The following is a 16,757-nucleotide window of genomic DNA, read 5'->3' as shown; positions in this document are numbered from 1 at the left end:
TGGGTTGGAAAGTCACTGGGGTTTATTATCTGAGATAGCATTTGAACCGAAAATCAGAACAGCCACACTTGCTTTGCTATTGGCTATCCAGCTGAGATCCACAAGGAAGAGATACAGCACATGGGGAATAGGGCAACAGCTTCCACTGAGCTGATTTTTAGTTGCTGTTAGTTCTAAGAGTAGAGTTTGGAAGGAGCAGTGGACTACTGCTCTCTCCATCAACACGTAATTAACATTATTGGAGACCCCAGCATCCTTCATTAATGGAAAGAGTGCTGCCAGCTCTTTTCTAGTGCAAGCCCCTGCACTAATGTGGCACTTGCCAGATGTAGTGACCCCTGACTCCGTGTGGGGAGGCACACACTTCTGCACATCTACGAGGCCATGGTTCTCCCCCAAGTCCTGTCTCAAGGTGTCATTCAGAATTGTGCAAAGTGATGTAAAATAATAACATTTCATGGCTACGTCTGTTAAGCTTCGTATCATAAACATAAAAGACTGCTGAGAAGGATGCAGCCTATCTAAAACTAAGAAAGCAAGGGAGAACTGCAGTGGCAGTATGTCATATTGCAACACATGCTGCAGTCAGAGGAGAAAATAAAGCACAGACCTTTGTTACTGCTTTCTGTTCATGGAAACAACAAGACCTTTTAAAAAAATGAAAGTAATGCATCTTCATTTTCTTTGGTGGGCAGTCATGTCCATGGCAAAAAGAGGTACATCAAGTGAGCTGTGGTTACAGCATTTAGTCCAGCTGTAGTTCTTTTAGTCTCATTAAATGCACAAAACTGAGGCAGAAGTGACTCCTCAATAACATTGCTTCTAAGCAATTGACAGCAGAGAACCAAGATATTGGCCTATGACAGCAAGAGAGAAAAGAGCGATCCAAGAAAGTTCCAGCTGTAATGTTATGTTTATTGCAGTTATGCCAAGTTCAAACACATTTCTTTTCCTACTCACTGCACTGTATCCCAAAGGGGCAGTATGGCATGCACCCATGAGACACAAACCCTGCAAGAAACACAGTGGGATATACATATTTAGCCTAATGGGAAATAGCTTTTAGATGTTTAAGTCAAGGTTAATGCTAATTTGCACCTCTTGCTTAATATCTGAGATTGATAAAAGTGAATAACAGGATAAAAATACTGCCCTGTGGCCTCCTCTGTATCTAGCATGTATGAATGTCACCCAGTACTTTGGACTCTTTCCCACAGCTGAGCCAAAAGCTGTGTGGAAGGCAGAGCTGAACTGCAAGGAGTGATCCTCTGTTTTTGTAACACAGTTCCTACTTGTCTCCCTGTCCATTTCAGCTGAGCTCCACGCATACACAGCTGTTTGGCAGCACTATTATTAGTGAGCCATTTACGTTTCTCGTTTGTTTATTATACATGCAGAATTCTGTGAGATAAAAAGAAAACAAAAAGCTGCTATTGATATGAAAATGGAGACTGGAGACTGAACCAACAGCACGACCAAGGAAGTTTCATGTTCAGTGGAAGAGACAATGACGATCTGTTTCTTTCAACACAATCACAACCAGCTCAGACAAAGATGCTCACTCTCATTACAGCAGAGCATGTATGGACACTGTCATGCTAACAGAAATGTTAGCTCAGCAGGAATTTGCTGAAGAGCAAAGCAAGGAAAAGCTGTTTATGAAAACTAAGAACTGTAATAGCTCGGTTTCACTTTTGCTTCATGCTTTCAACACAGCAACTGTGAAGCTGCAATCTGAAAAGGCTCTGCATGCTTTCTTCTCTACAGAAGTCTCAGTAGACCAGCTTGCAAAATAGGTCTTCCAGGAATATATTCTGACTAAGAAAGGAAAGCTTTATATATGTGTGTGTATATATATATATATGTATATATATATATGAGCTATTCATTGAGCCAGATCTGCAAAAATATGCTGCCTGAGAGGAATCCACTTCTTCTAACTATCTATTTGTATACCAGAGATTGAAAATGTGTGGCTGTTCAGCTCCAAAACAAATCTTATAGGAAGAGCGACCAAATGAAAAGGAAACACCTGAGGTTGGATTTCTGAATGTGTGTAAATTAGATTTTTGAAGGGGTGTAAGGACAGTCAGGACCTTTTGGAGGGATCTGCAATCTGCTTCCCTTGTAATCTGAAAGGTTTGAGGTCTGAGGTCTGAAATTGTTGATCTGAAAGATCTGTGTTCCTTCTGTGGGCCAGCAAAGCAGAAAGCTACTTTCACTCCTTTCAGAAAGCATTGGGAGTGTGTGCAGACACAGCACGACAGTTATCTGGCAAGCTGCAGTGACATTCCACCTCTCCAACACTACACTACTCCAACTGAGTACACCTTGTCTCACGTGCTGGACATTTGGGATGAGTGACCTCCTGCGTGCACAGATTTGCTCCTGTATCAGTGCATCAGTGACTGAGGGTTAGGAGGACGGAAAAAAGGAGCTTTCATTGTTTGATGTAATGAATGCTGAAAAAAACCAGGACTTAGAATCATATCATGGAATCACAAAATGGCCTGGGTTGAGAAGGACCACAATGATCATCCATTTTCAACCCCCTGCTGTGTGCAGGGTCACCAACCAGCAGACCAGGCTGCCCAGAGCCACATCCAGCCTGGCCTTGAATGCCTGCAGGAATGGGGCATCCACAGCCTCCTTGGGCAGCCTGTTCCAGTGCATCTCCACCCTCTGTGGGAAAAACTTCCTGCTAATATCTAACCTAAACCTCCCCTTCTTGGTTTAAAACCATTCTCCCTTGTCCTATCGTTACCCACCCTCATAAACAGCCATTCCTCCTCCTATTTATACACTTAGCTTTCTAAAAAATGCTGTTTTACTACAAGACAGCAATGGATTGCTAACTACTGATGGTAAAAAGAGATCATTGACATATTATATGGACAATTTATGCTGCTTGCATGAAATAATTAAAAATTGCATCCATCTACTGATTTTTATACAGAATATTATCACATTCTGGCAGAACACAGTACATCTGCTGAGAAACTAGCTCACAACGTGCGACACCTCCTATCTCTGCCAATATTAGCTTTATGGATCTAGTAATAATATTATGCTAATAGCTGCTGATTGTTATTTGTGTACCAGACTGTTCCAATACCATGGTGATGAGTGTGCTGTGAGTGTCTGGAACAGATGGACAGAACATGAGAGATGTTTGCCTTGATTTTAAGATAAATAGGATTACCTGTTTCATTAACAAGGCTACATGAAATCATGGGCAAAAACACGTGGTCCTATCACCATCTCCAGTTGCTGACAGGAAGAAAAAGACTGCACATTTGTTTTAAGGCACATTTATGCCACAAACAATGTACCCTAACTTTCAGAAAGAGCAACTCTTTGAACCACACGTAAAGCCAATGCAGCTGTTTCATGCTGTTAAGAGTAGAAACTAAATTCACCACCTCCTGCTCCTCCCTGCCAGCTGCACAGCTCCTTTCCAGCTCTTTGCAGAGGTGATCCTTGAGGCTGGAGATGGGGGGATTGCCTGTGTGCTGCTCAGCACAGTGATTCCTTACCTGTTGATTTTAAGGATCCCTCATAAGGAAGAACTGCAACAGCTTCCATCCTCTTTGGAGAAAACAATTAGAAGAGTAATGAACACTCCTACACCTCATCTTTTCGATATTACAGAGATACAAGGAGAAAGGTCCTGCTATGTTGTTTCTTTAGCCAGACCATGGAAGTCAAGGTAGCAACTTTATTCTGCACTCTCTTCTTCTCATAGAAATGAGAAAGAAAGGCCATGAGACAGAAGGGAAACAATTTCACTGTAGGTTGTGCAGCTCTGTTTAGAATTAAGACCACAATATTGGAAGAAAAAAGATCTCAGGGTACTATAGTATTATACAATACAAGATATGATTCCATATACAGATTGTACTTGATTGAAAAAGCAGTTATGTAGGAAACAAAGCTCTGACACGGAGCGCTGGGGATATAACCATAACAATTCCTTTCCTATCTCAGTGAAAAGCCAAAAGAAGAAACTGGAATCTACTGCTTTCATAGAAGAGCTGCCAATTTCCCACTGGTATCAGAGGCCAGTCATGTTTGGGAAGGAAATGACCTACTGCTGCACGGCAAAAGTAGCAGGTGCAGATGGCATGTGAGCAACTTTCCCAATCACTGATCTGCCAAGGTCACAAAACAGAAAGCACAAAGGTACACCGGTACAAATGGTTTTAAGGACACTCATTCAGCTCCTGCCAGGTCATCTACAGATTCTGAAAGCACTTCATTCTATTTGGCATGCAAAAAGGTATGAAATAAGGCCACCGACACAGATGAGGTGTCAGATCACCACAGTGATATATTTCCTCTTCCCACCACACACAAACCAAATTCTGCAAATTACATATGTCAACAAGCACTAGCAATATGCTGAAGCACCACAGTCATTCAAATGAATGGCAGTGCCTCGTCTTTAAATTTAATTGTCTGTTCGTGCTGCCAGGAATGCTGTTTGGAACTGTCTGCCTGTCCTGCAGCACTGCCTGGCCTGCAGGCAGCTTCACAATGTCAGGTTGCAGCAAAGAGCTGTGAAAGGAGATGCTCAGAGCCCCTGCCAATGCTACCGAAGCAAGCACTCGCTGCCTTGGTCTGCCAGTGCAACGTGTGTCTGAGGATGAAACAAATAACAATTATGCAAAGTGCCAAAGGCCCTACTAGGGGATGGGAACTGGTGTCAGAACATGTCAGGTAAGGTCAGAACTACTGAAGGTGCTGCCGTGGTTTACCATAGGCAGTGAGGAGTGAATCCTCAGAACTAAACCGAGAACACTTTCTGCTGTGCTTTCATTTTCCATTCCTTTTTTTTACTGGCAAGAAACACCCATCTACATCTGTCCGAGGCATCATGTCACACTGCTACCAGCAAAAAGAGATTCAGGGTTGGTCCTCATTCACATCTAAAATACACAGCTTGAGAAAATAACAGGAAATAGCAGAGCAAAGACAGTTTCCAAGAACCATAGAGCCAAATCAGCACTTTGTTCTTAGTGGGTAGATGAAAAAAATGCCTTCTCTGCCTCTCTGTGAAGCAGGGTGAAATATAGAACGATGAATTCTATTTCCATAGAGCTTTGCATTTGCAAATACTGACTGTATTTCCATCTGATTCCAGTAGCAAAAACAGGTTAGGTATGCTAGTTAGAGTAGTATTCATTTAGAAGCTAAGCAAGACACATACGAGATGGTGTGCCTTCCTCCTTCTGAGAATGAGTTCCTCTATCCTGAAATCAGCATCTAAAATAAATGGAACAAATCATTGTCTGAAGTTCCTGCTTCTCCTTATTGACTACTGACCATTTGCTGAGACAAGATGGCTGAAATATAGGGGGTGATTCATTTGATTTTGTCCATTACTTATGAGTTCCCTTCAAAATGAAAAGCAAAGCAGTGTACAATACCACCATGAGACTCCATCTTTATTGTCTCAGTAATTCAGTCTATTCATTTTGTACAGAAAAAAAGCAGATGTCCCCTGCGTTGGCACTAAATTTTTAGCCTGGCTTCTAGACATTACACTACATGCTTTTTGCTAACTCTACTAACATCCTCATATTTTGCAGAGGTATTGCTCAATGACTGTCACATACTGGTCTGGAATGATGAGGTTGTATTTCAGGACATGAGAGCAAAGAGTAAAAATCCCTAAAGGTGTGGCTTGGCCAGCTTTAAGGAGAGAAAATATGGGGAGCAGGAAAGAAATGCAAATGGAATGAGAAATTGTTCTGTGTGTATGCTGTAACTTTCAGATTTTCTTAGATATTCATCAGTGAGATCTGTGAAATAGTCTTGAGCAGCACTTGTTATGTTAAACTGACAATATTCCTTTTTGAAAGGTACACCATTTTTCCTTACTAACTTCATTCCCACCCTGATCTGACTGCATTATGAATATAGTGTAATTAATCAATTAAATGTTTTATCATTCTGTTTCCTTCATAACAATGGACTCACCAATGTCTACACTGCAGAACAGACTTACCTAAAATAACTGCTGCATCTACATATGGACATATGTACACTATATACATATAGTTGGTCACACTGAAAGGCTGCTGAGCTCAGCATCCCACCTCCAACAGTGTGAATATTTCATTATATATGAATGACCCAAAGAGATGCAGCAAAGTACTATGAAAATAGAGTTGTTAAGTATCACTTTGCCACAACAAGTGCCATGTGGTGATGTTCAAGGCACTGCTAAGCTGGCAGTCCCGTGCTTGGCTTGCTGTAGTGGTGTAAAGCTTACTTTTGGCTTGATCTACAGGGAGACACAAGGAATTGCAAAAGTGTTACTAGAAAAGGTGTTTTGAGATGCTGGGACTTACACTGAGCATGGTAAGAAGAACTGTGACTGATATGGATGTGGGCTGTGCTCTGGGGCACCAGGATCACAGTGTGGCTCTTTTGTGAATAGATCTTGTTTTCCATGATCCAGACAACGCTTCTAATATACTTAGCATCAAGGGAAGAATGTTAAGGGTAGAATAAACACGTTGTGATACAACTTCTAAGTCCTCTTCCAGTCTCCAGCTTCCATAATCATTTGTCTTTCCTTCATCCATGAGCATACTTATGTCTGCTGCCAAGGTTACACACAAAAAAAGACTTCTTCCATTCGCAGAATCAAGAGGACCATTTTGTTCACTCACTGTGCTAAGAACAAATACCCCCAAATTCACACACTATAGAAAGTGTTACTATAGACAGAAAAGGGGCATTTAATCCTCATGATATTTAAAGGAGGCCTCAAATTATATTCTCTTTTCTTCCCAAGCTTGTTTTTATGTAGAAAAACTCCTGGTCCTTGCTGAGAGAATACTGCAATTATAATTACAAGAGTGTAACCTGACAGGTTCTTATTTTGAATAAGAAATAATATTTTATATTTATTAAATTAAAAAAATATGAACCCTCATGAAGGAGTTGCTAGTTGGGAATAAGGACTTTTCTTTTAACGATTCAGTCATTCTATATTTTGCAGCTCTGTGGTGCAGCATCTACCCACTGGTATCAGTTGAACGTTTCTGTATGAAAAAGGCAGAAGAACAGGCTGATACTCCCTCCTCTCACTTCAGAAATAAACTGTGAGGCCTTTTTCATACGCTGTAAAGGAAGGAGAATACCTTTCAGCTAAATGTAAGGATTTGCCTTTGAGAACTTGTAACTAAATTGGAGTTCTCTGGAAGACAGCTCTTCTTTACTATACATACCCCACAAACTCACAGAATTGCAAGGGTTGGAACTGACCTCAAGAGATCATTGAGTGCAACCCCCTGCTAAGGCAGGTCCCGTACAATAGGTCACAAAGGTTGGCGTCCGGATAGGTCTTGAGTATCTCCATAGAAAGAGACTCCACAACCTCTCTGGTCAACCTGTTCCCTTACCACAAAGTTTGTACAGAACTCCCTATGTTCTAGTTGTAGGCCATTACTCCTGGTTCTATCGCTACACACCACCAAGAAGAGCCTGGCTATGTTCTTTTTAATGCACCCCAGGATACCACTGGCCTTCTTGTCCACAAGGGCACACTGTGGGCTCGTGGCCAACTCACTTATGATACCCAAGGTTCAGTTCTAATCTGCTAACAAACATTACATCCACTGCAGGAAAATGGCCTAACAAGTCCAAAAGAGCCCCACCTCTGCTACCTTTGTTATCCCTGGAGCAAGTTCTGATGTTGGCTAAGCCAATGCAAACACAGACCAAACAGGCAGGATACTGCTAGTTTACAACCCTGCAAACACTCTCAGACAAGAGTCAGCTGAACACACCAGTCGTGCCATCTGTGTTGTGAAGGAGTCACTCTGGGGCTTTCACGACGTCCTGAATTCCTTAAAGAGGGGAATCCCAGTCTATCTACTCAGTATTGTTCAGTATTATCAACTGCAACTGTTGAAAGAAGGGCTTGCACCCTGCAGGCTGACTGGTTATCAGAATCAGAAAAGTAATGATTGAATAATGAACTGAACACGGAAATCTATTTCACAGAATGATGTAAGAAATTATATACAAGAGATGAATAGACATTAACTTCATCAGATTAAATCCATGCTTGGAACTAGTTGAATTTCTCAAAGGTAGAGGGGGAAAAACATACAGCTGTTTGTTTTAAACAGCTCTTCCAATAGTTTCCCCTTTCTATTTCCATCGGGGCCTTTCTTTTCTTCCTTGGACAAAAGAGCAGACTAGCTCGACCACACATTTCAGCTACAGGTTCTCAAATAAAAGGAAGGTAATTTTTCAAGTCAGCCACAGCACCAGCAAAACAATGGAGTTCTGACCTACTGGCATGAAGATTTGATAAAAATGTTGATAAGAACTACAGAAAGTCTCTCCAGTTTACAAAATGTGCCTATTAAGATGGATTTAGATACATGCTTGGGTAGATTCTTTCATAGACTTGTGTTGGATTTAGTTTTTCCATACATACCAGTGCAACTTCCTCTTAGTAAAGAAAATGTATATTAGTTTGGAATGACAAACAGGTTAAACAAAGCAAATCATACCAGTAATGCCAGCATAACAAAGAGTCAATTAAAAAAAAAAAATTTGTACATACATTTAGACTAAATCTGGGATTTTAACTATACATTTTCTCACCCAGTAAATAACTGAGTTGCAAAATAAAAAAAATAGATCAAAATTAACAAATGAACCTACCACAAGTGTACAGTGTTGTAAAATTGTATGCCAGCTCTGTATGGAATAACTTCAAAGGTCACAAAGTGAAAGCAGGTTTTAATCATGCTTCCATTCATCCTTTCTATTCCAAACCCTCTCTTCTTCCCATCTCCCCCTCATCTGAAATGATGCCACCAGTGCTGGAAATTACCATATTTGGGGAACGTGCCTTCTCTGGTTTGATTTCTTAAGGCAAAAGGCCTGTGCCATTGTATTTTGTGTATGAGGGCATATTCTGCTGTTTTAACTTCCCCTTTAAATAACTCTTGAATCCAGTGTGTACTTTTCAAATAAATTTGTAACCAAAATAAAGAATTCAAGATACAAATTTGTTGCAGGTTTATCAGACGTGGGCAGCCAACTGGGATGAAGAGATCCAAACAGCACCTTCAGCCATGGGAAAGGATGTACCAAATCCCTGTTCACTAGATGATGTCCTAGGACAGACACACAGACCATCCAGGCCAAGGGAAAATTTGGATCAGATCTTGCACCAGATTAGATGTGAAAGAGCCTAGAATGGGACACAAACCCATCAGAAACCAGGCTTTGCTGATTCCATTGCTCACGGATGCACTGGCTCATTTCCCTTAGACTTTCCTATCACACAGAGAGCCAGGGTTCCCTAAATGTCTGCTCATACTATTCACAGCTCAAGATTATCCCTGACACCCCAGTTATCCCTTCTTAGAACCTCTAGAGGATATGTGGTAAAGACTTTTTTCCACACTTGGAATAGATTCCTTAGTGCCCCCAACCACGAAGTCCTACTTTAAACACACCATTTCGATCTACCTGCAATTTTTCTCAGTATAAGAAAACAACTGCTTAAGTAGCTTTATTTAAAATGTGATTCTGCTCATTGATGTTGGCTTGTATATGAGTCAGCCCTTTTCTTTCTGTTCATAGAGCTTGGATAGTCAAGCCCTCCAAATAGAATTACCCACTCTTTTGTACAGGCAGTAGCCACGACCACGATGCTGTATGACTGCATTGGCAACAGGGCTTCACGTCACATACAGATGATTTCTTTTACATCTGGTCATACCAGTCAATAGGATTAACACTCCAGATGTGCTGAGAGAAGAGTTTGTGCTAATTCAAGTGATGCAGAACCAGATGCCATATGTCAGAGCAGGATTTTAAACTGCTTAATAAAATCTACCTAATTGTGCTTAATATGACTTAAGGAGAACTCACAGGACCCCTCTGTGACAGGTCAGTATGTGACAGCTAGAAGGACCCACAGAGCTGTGGAAGGAAAGTCTTCTTCCTCTGCACATCTGGACCTGAAACAAAACTTCTGTTGACATTCTGCACAAGCCAATGCTGCAGCTACTGTTATGTTAAGAAAACCAAGAAACAGAAATGAAGCTGTAGGATTCCAAACACTTTAAAAAAGGAAAGCATGTTTCTCCTTGGGACTTGATAAGGCTCAAATTTATTGCACTTTTTCATTGAGCAAAACATCTTTTGGCACATTCCCCTGTTCCAGTGATACGGCTGTGAAGGAGTGAAAACTAAACAGTTTAGTCCAAACACTTACACAGGACAGCTGATAGGCTCAGCCCTTCAGCTGAAAGTCCTGATAGCACTGCTCAGCTGCATGAAACAAGGTTGTGCACATCCTTGCACAGTTTCAGTGGCCTTACTTAAAAAACAAACACAAACACACAAAGGCAGATGCTCATCTTGACTACAAATAAATCATTTTGATATTGAAAAATTGCATTCTGAAGGGAAAAAAAAGAGCCATTCTCTCTTTCCCAGCCATCTCCTTTCATAAAATTGCTCAAATGGCAGAAAACTGGAGTCTTCTCTTTTTCATACTGAAGTGAATTGGCCAATGGGATTCCATGTTCTAATGCTGGGTGTTGGGCCAGACAGAATCTATGCACATAAGCCTTTTTTTCTTTAGAGAATCTGGCTCAACACATCATCTCTCTTTTGCATTAGAAAGACCACTGTTAACCTCACCAAGGTATCTCCTGCAGATGTAGGCTGAAGAAACAAAGCAAACAAATGATGTTAGCTGAGGAATGAATTACTCTGGTAGTCAGGAGGAAGGAAAGTCTCCGAGGAAATTTAATCACCACACCCTCCCAGTTACTGAGGCTGTGTGGAAGTCACAGCTGGGTGACGGCTTATGCAAACTTAGGAAAATGTTTGTTTAACGAAAAGATAAACCATTCACGACAGTGTCTTCTGTGTCTGACAGGATTGGACTACTACAGAAAACCCAGTCTTGCATTCATATCTGCCCAGGTAGACCACTGTCCCTATGGGGAACAGATTTGTGCACACACAGTTTAACCGAAGGATTCCATCTGAAGGATGTCAGATGGGACATTTGCTACATGTGAACATCTAAAGAAAGAGTTTTCATGTGCATCAGAAGGAAAAAAGGAAAAGAAAAAAGTAAACTGACAAATGGTCCAAAATATGTTTGTTTTTTTTTTAAATGTGGGACTCCAGGAAAACACAATCAAGGGATACACAGATTTTACAATAAAATGAACAAGGAAAATTTCTACCATACCCACCCAGTGGGCAAAAAGCACTGCTGCAGAACTCTCTTGGCTTACACTCTGACTGTTGCAGTGAACGGCACTCTTTGGGACTGTTCAAAGATTCCAAGTGGGATGTTGCATGTGATTCACTGAATCTTTTTTTGTCCTTTTCCAACTAAGCATTTTCACAGGGAAAAAACAATGATGTCATCAAGTTCCCCTCTCTGCTGAGAGAGGATAATTGCAAGGTTTTGTTGATTAGAACATTTCAGTCAGTGACATTTTTAATCAAAGCAGGTTCATTTGCCATTACTTCATTGTAGCTCACAAGGGAGGCAAAATTCCCTTATAGATCTCCTTGTGGGCTACAGCCAGGCTGTGGAGGACCATCAACTTTTCAAGATGGAGCTTGAGAATTAAACAATCAAAACAATACAGTATTTTGGGGGGTCTTATTCTCGTCTGCAACATAATTTTCCACAGAAGAAGAAACAAAGCCAGATGAAAATGCGACGAATTAAATACAGAGTGCTACATTCTTCCCCTCTGAAGATATTGAACAAAATATTAAAAATTCTGAGAAAACCCATACAACTCCAACACTGCAACTATATAGCAGCTTAGCTACAGTTTTAATTACTGGGCACGAGGGACAAAGTTAGGTTTCCATCTTCAAGCTGCAGTGCTTAAAGCAAGGACCCAGACCTCAAGCTATTCGTACCCTGCTCCTATTAGTGTTCAGGTCTGAGCATAACTGAGCAGAGATAGCAGCTCATTGCTACTCGAGGCTGCCACCTCCTGCCTGCAATCCCTGCTCTCTCCTGGCTAAGTGACCTGGTCAGGGTGCTGCTTCTAATGTTCTTTTGCTTGCAAAGCTAACTCCACACAGAAAGGATGTTTCTTCGAGAATAATTAGTCACCAATATTTACATGAATTACAGGAAGCAGAGCAACTGTGCAATGTGTAGGATTCATCTTAGGAACAGTCCTATTTCCATGGATATCCAAAGCTGTCAGACCAATGAACAAATCCAAAAAGGAGATGGTTTCCTCCTCCAGAAGCACCATGCTGTGTTTCAATAGATGCACCTCTCCATTTTAGGATACTCACTGAACCATTGCCAGATAAAAATACATTGCTGACATCTGAAATGTCTTATTGCACTTAGAAACTGTTGATTAAAGGAGGAAAGATCAAAGAGAGAAAGGTTGCATTTACCCCCCAGTGATTAATACTGGCATTACCTTCAAGAGGCAACAAAACTGCCAAAACTGAGAAATTAGAGGACAGCCTTATGCTTTGCACACTTCAGATGTCTGAAAGTTCTTTGCTTCTAATCAATTAGGCTGCAGCCTCACATTCTTCATTCACATCTGAGGCTTTCTTTCCGTAAGCCTGGCTATTGGGGTCACTGTCACTGGGCATTTCCACATCATTATCCAGCCTGAGACCTTGAGATTTTTCTCATAAGGAAGCACAAAGAAACATGAGTTGGGTGGCATACTTTCACTCAAGTTCTTATCCCTAAACAGAAGCACAGTGGGCAATCCTGTATCCCACTGACTAGGAAACCAAGACACAGGTGCTTCCATCTCCTAACCTCCTGTATGCTGCTTCCAAGCAACACAGGAGTTGGGAGTTCATCTCCTCAGTGTCTGTGCACATGGCCTATTTACTGAGCACCTGCCTGTCTGCCCTCACATCCTGCTTCCATGGGACTTTCCACTCTGAAATTGCTGCTCACACCTCATCTTGCCTCAGCCACTCATTCAAGTAAAAGTATTCTATATAAACTGAAATAAGAAATACAGAAAGGGTTCTGCATTTGCTGTGGGTAAGTTTTGAAAACTGCATTTCTTTCTTATAGAGTCGGTATCCAACCTCACAGTAATCAAAAATCAGCACTGTGGTTAATGCACAGGGCTGGGCATCAGATCATTTACGTTCTGGCCTCGGCTCTGTCTTAGACTTCCACTATGCCATAATCACTTAAATTCCACTCTCAGAGGTGACATTTAATTTGGGATAAGCCAGCTTTGTCTGCTAGACTGTAATATCTGGAACTCAGTTTTCAGAAGGTGGTTTCACTGATTTCAGCTGGTATGAAAAGAACTCAAAATCTTTGCAGATCAGATTCCCAAAAGTGAATGGTTGTTATCCAGGTGCTCTGCAAAGCATCCATAAAATATTACTGATGGCATAATGGAGAACTCCAATTTATGAATACTTTGCACATGCTACGCATCCTGAAACAACTACAAGTGTTTTAGGGCAGTGGGGGTAGAGTGTAGAGCACACAGGGGCTTACTGCAAGTAAGGTGTTCAGTGCTCAGGATACCTTGCCTGCACATTTCAGTGCATGACTTGAGGCTGTCAGAAATGAAAGTGCTTCAAATAAGGAGCCATAGCTGAAAAGACAGATTTTCCTCTACCACAGAGGCCTCTGTGGCCTCTAAATTCCAGTGAAGTCAATGGAAATATATGTCCTACAGGGACCTGGGCTGTTGTGACCAAGTAGCATCATATCCTGTGATCAAAATCCATTACTATTTACAATGTCTGAATTCTATCATATAACTTTGTCTGTATTTTGGATGGTAGATGCCAAACACACTTGGAATTCTACAAGGAATTGAAACTAAAATTTCAATTTTAGAGGGGAGATTTAGGTTAGACGTTAGGAAGAAATTCTTCTCTGAAGGGATGGCGAGGCCCTGGCACTGCTGCCCAGAGCTGTGGGTGCCCCATCTTTGGAGGTGTCAAGGCCAGGTTGGATGGGCCCTGGGCAGCCTGAGCTGGTGGGGGCAGCCCTGCCCACGGCAGAGAAGTTGGAGCTAGATGACTTTTAAGGTTCCCTCTGACTTAAGCCATTCTGCAATCCTATGATTCTAAAACTAAATCCAGCAAAATGTGATTTTTATGTGTTCTCATATTTGTCTGGAAATGAATCAACAAAAATAGATGTTTATACTGTTACCCTGCGATTTTCTCTGTCTGGTGAAGAAATGTTGTGGAAAAATCCCCAACAGTACAATCCTGTGCTTAACATACTTTAATAATACATCTGAACATCTCACTCAGCAATCCCAGTGCAGCCTACACCGGATAGCATAATCGAGGTGAGGAAGTTTGGCAACTGCGTTACTGCTTCCAGCTTGCATGACTCAGACTGGGTGGTGCTAACAGGGAGGAGAATCCCGTCCTTTTTCTCAGCAGAAATTCAGGCCTGCTGAGCACTCTTACCTGACACAGTTTGACACATGAGCTGTCTTCTCTGAGCATGAAAATTCCCTGCACGGGCTCCCACTACCACACTGCTTCTGGCAAATGACTGAGTTTGGGTTTGATAACCAAAGATATTGAAGATATTATAGATTTAGCAAAGGTTGGAATCCCTGAATGCTGGTGATACAGCCATGTATCACCATGCTGGGGGGGGTGTGTTGGATGTGTTGGCTTATCTGCCCCTAAAACATTAACTATTTGGGTGCATACTCTAAGTTCCTGTTTCCCCTGTTTCATGTATATTTAACAAATTATACTTGGTGTTTAGTCTATTCTAAGGTGTGCTTTCTTCGAATCTCTATTTTCTTTTGATTTTGACAAATGATGTAATTTAGAGACAAAGGTAAAATGCCTCAGCAGGAAAGAAAACAGATTAACTAAGAGAAAAGAATTAATACTAGCACTTCTGTAGGGTGTCCTTCACTCGATCTGACAAACAAAACTAGAAGCAGCCTCAACAACGTAGGGTCTGGCCCCAGTTTTGCCAGCCTGCACAGAGCTGGCACAGGCAACTCCTACTCACCCACCCTGCAAAGGCTGAGAAAGAAGCGAAAGTGGGACTGGAATTGCATCATTTCCTGTGCTTTTATACTCTCCAGGCTGCCACTTTGTTTTGTTAAGGACTTTTCTCAGGCTGATCAGACAAAGAAGAGATGTCTTCTGTTCCTCCTGGATCCTCCTTTGCCTGCCATACCAAGCAGAGCTCTGTGTGCATCAGTAGCTCATTTTCCCTTTCTGTTCCGAGTGCTTCCTGCTTCTGTTCATAGTTTCTCTATGCCTGCACAATAGGATGAAGGCAGGTCTCCTGACTGGCAAGTTCCTAAAAATCTGTTCAACTCAGTACAAGACAGATGCAGTAAAAGCTTCAGGACTCCACTTAGTCATCATACTTTGCTTATCTTCTATCACAAAGCCTCGCCCTCTCGCTAAAGCCACAGCAAGTCACTGCTCCATCTCCTCCTAGGAAACAGTGGGTAGTTCTCTCTGTGGCTTCACAAGCAACAGATAGTGGGCTCTAGCTTTCTGGCAGAGAAATTTTCCATTTACACAATGTTATGTGAAGGTTACTTTGCAATTTACAGCAAGAAAACAAAGCTGTGAAGTTTATGCACAAATCTACTCTGACAATAGAAAAAAAATACATGTTATTTTCTTCTTGTTGTTTATTTCTTTACAACCTAGAAAGCAAGTTGCACTAACTAGAATATACATCATTAGAGCTATGTACAAAAGAAATACCAAACCCTGTGTATTTTGGATATAGTTAAATTAAATCTCTCCTGCGTATTTTATGCTATTAGAATGGCTCAAGCACGACACAAATACTGACACTGCAGAGTTTCTGGCAATGTTGTGCTGTTCCTTGATGCCATTCATGCAGACAGCAGATCTTCTCCTCCAGTTGTGTACCAATGGATGCTCTCAACTACCCTGCTTGCAGCAAAAGACACTGACAAGTACAGAACATGACAAAACGGCTCTCCCTACCAATAACAAGGCTGCTCTGGTGCTCTGCAACTTCCTCCTTTACAGCCACTGCATTTTCTATTTTCTTTTGAACACAAAGTAACATCTCAGTCCAACTAAATTAGTAAAGAAAGTTTTAAAATAGACTTTTGTGCAAGCCACGTTACATTTCCTCTCCTGCACTGCATGTGACCTTTAATAAAACACCAAAAACTTTTAAGTCTATTCAAAAACACAGCAACAGTTGGTAGCAAGAACAGCCATGCCTACACTGTGCAGTACGCTGCGCAGCACAAGTTCCTCCTTAACAGGCCTATTTCTGGTGCAGAACTTGTGCCCCTTTAATGTGTCACCTTATATGCTATGCTAGATGCAGCAAATTAACCATTTGTTTTGCAGGGATTGGCAGACTTCAGTATTACTGGGTGACTTTAATTATACTGTGATTTCTGAGTGCAGCTATCAGATTAATCCCTTGGGCTTCCTTAACTTAAATCCCTAGTAGAAAAAGGCTTATGTAATAAAAGCTGCGGGGATGTATATTAACGTAATACAATTAAACTAATAAACATATTTTTTGAGTTCTACTGAATGTTTAATCTCAGAAAAATTAGCAAACGTGTCATTTGTTTGTTTGTTTGTTTGTTTTTCTCCTTCAGGTCTCCTACATAACGGCTAGTTTATCTCAGAGCAGAGAACGCCTCGCTACGTAAGGAAACATAGTGGAAGCATTCTGTCTGACTGATCAACAGAGGATTAGAACTCAAACTGAAACACTTCTC

This window comes from Tetrao urogallus (assembly GCF_951394365.1).
Source record: "Tetrao urogallus genome assembly, chromosome: 2".
NCBI classification, from domain to species: domain Eukaryota; kingdom Metazoa; phylum Chordata; class Aves; order Galliformes; family Phasianidae; genus Tetrao; species Tetrao urogallus.
This window is presented reverse-complemented; position numbering follows the sequence as displayed.